General features: G+C 29.9%; 1 pseudogene; it reads left to right on the top strand.

The window, feature by feature from the left end:
* The first annotated feature begins 44 nt into the window (after positions 1–44).
* On the top strand, positions 45–906 carry LOC105625425 (annotated as a pseudogene).
* The last annotated feature ends 1,954 nt before the right edge of the window (positions 907–2,860 follow it).

A 2,860-nucleotide genomic window follows, 5' to 3' on the forward strand; every position in this document is an offset into this window, starting at 1 on the left:
GTGTATATATATATATATATATATATATATATATATATATATATATGAAGCTTCTTAGATCAAAAAATTTGTTTTGAAGGTCATTTAATGGCACATAGCAATGCTCGATTTTGTGTTTGCGATGTCTGCGGCAAGAGAACCAATACTTAGCGCAACACAAGTGATCAGTTCATGCTCAGGAGAAAAACTTTGTGTGCGCTATGTGCGGTCACGCGTTTCTACGCGTTTATTAATGTTTAAGCCAGTTAACCATGCACTACAAGCGTCACTTCGAAATATATACGTATGATACACTATGAAATTTACAATAAGACTTCTTCACTGAGCTCTACAGACATATGCGAGCGAAGCATGCTTTCGCGAAGGAACACGTATGTACTATTTGCAACAAGTCTTTCGCCACTAATGACATCTTGACATGCCATATGAAAATTCATGATCTGAAACCAGTGAGTGAAGCCTCAATGTTCTGCGGCAAGATATTCGCCTACAAGAGCTCGTTGGTATTCCACGTCAAGTCGCACATCGACGAGAACAATATAAAATATGATGACTGTCATTTATGTGGTCCGTCTCTAAAGCATTCTTTCGGAGTTGCGTGGCGGGGAGAGCCTGTCCGTGAAAAACATCTGTGATGCAAGATTTGCGGCAAGATTTTTCACAGAAAAACGACATCAATCGAGCATAAAAACATTCATATCGGTGAGAAATCATACTCGTGCAACATTTGCGGAAAGTCTTACATACGATCGACTCTCGTTATACATAACGATGTTATACATAAACGATGTCATACCGTTGAGAGACCAGTGTAGTTATTGCAGCAACTGATTTGTGCCTAGCGGAGTGCTTAATATTCGTAATAAAATACACATTTTTAAGGAAATAGTGATGCAATCGACATAGTTATATAATTTGTATTTGTTTCTATTATATTTTTCTATTATGTGTCAGTTGCACCTCGTGTTTAAAACATTATTGTATAGTGATATTATCAGACTTACGTGGATTCAAGTGATGATATAAAGAGGTACGATGTTAATAAATGCCATATTTTACCATTTATTTTGATGATGCTTGTTCATACTGTTATACGATCAAATATTTTGATGTTAATACTTTTTGTGGGAATCGCAATTTGATATTATCATATATCTGACATATTTTGATTAGAATGGATATAAAGAGAATGGCGAGAATGCATATGCCTAATGCTGATTGGCTTTGCCTTTAAATACCTTTACTATTAGTTAGAAAAAAGAGGTTTAAGACGAGGAATTGCGTCATTCCAGATATAGAACACAAAATGACGACTAATTTGTATTATTCTCTTTATATCCGTTCTAATTTTAATGTATTGATCGCTTACTTTAATTTTTTTATTGATTTATTTATTGAAATGCTATTTATAATGTATTAAAGCTTTTATCTACTCATTGCAGTCATCTTGGATTGTGGCGTCAGAGAAGCGAAAAAAAATCTAAAATATTTTTGTAAATTATATTAAAACGTATTTTTTGATAAAATAACATTCGTAATTGATAGAACAGATTTATAAAATTTTAAGATTGAAAACTTATGTTCTAGCAATTGATAAATAACCATACGCTTGCAATTAAATTATTTAAAAAAAAATGAAACGAACTATGTCGAATCGATATTAATTTAGATAAATAGATTTTATTCCAAAATACAAAAATTTTCCGAATATTTTATAATTGTTTTATATTGAATATATTCCTGCATTATTAATATAAATAAAAGTGCTACTCTCAAAAAGTTACAATTATCAAAAGCTGTTCCATCACATCTTTTTTCGTATTTCAATGTTTCAAATTGTTAGATACAATATGATAAATCTACAATATGATAAATTATGTACATATAAATGTAATAAGATAATTTTGTCAGCAGTACTGTAGCTTTCGAGCCTTGTAACTCGAAAAGTACTCAATGAAAAATAACTTTATTATAGTGTTTTGAAAAGTTCTCGACATCGGTTATTAGATACTGGAATAAAAAGTTGGGTATTCCCAACTTTTTATTAATATTTATTTATTTAAAAAAATGACGTGACTTTGACTTATCTTGGCGACACCACCTAAAATCAAACTAATTAAATCAGTAAATAATTCTTTTTAAATCCTATAATTTTTATTTGAACACTTTTACTCTTTGTTGATTGAATCTTATCCAGCGAAAATAAAGGTGTAGTCTAAAATATCCGATATACAGGGTGTCCTGCAATTTTTGGCCAAGCTTTTGTGTAGATAGAGCTTACTAAACTGAGTCGAAATCCATTTTTGCAATTTTTGCAATGGTTAACGAGATATTAATTAGTAAAAATTGCCGAATACAGGTTTTCAATAATTTTTTACTCAAATATTATTAACTTTACAGAAAATCAGCAAGAGAGATAAAAATTGTTTATCTTCTTCTCATAAAGCTTTAGGAATTTTTTCAAAATTTTTTATTGACTTTTTAGTATTGCATTTTCTTATATTGGCAACTATTTTTATCAACATGAGAAAACACGATATTAAAAATTTCTGAAAAAATTTTCAGAACTTCATAAAAAAAAATAAGTAATTTTTATCTCTTGCTATTTTCTGTAAAGTTGATAATGTTTGAGTAAAAAATTATTAAAATCCAATATTTAACGATTTTTAGTAATTAATATATAATTAATAATTTTGTTAATTATTGCGAAAATTGAAAAAATGATAGAGAACTTTTCAACTTAGTTTAGTCCACTCTACACAAAAGCGCTTGTCAAAAAATTACAAACACTGTACACACACACACACACACACACACACACACACACACACACACACACACACACACACACACACACACA

Source organism: Atta cephalotes, assembly GCF_000143395.1.
Source record: "Atta cephalotes unplaced genomic scaffold scaffold01499, whole genome shotgun sequence".
Classification (NCBI taxonomy): Eukaryota; Metazoa; Arthropoda; class Insecta; order Hymenoptera; family Formicidae; genus Atta; species Atta cephalotes.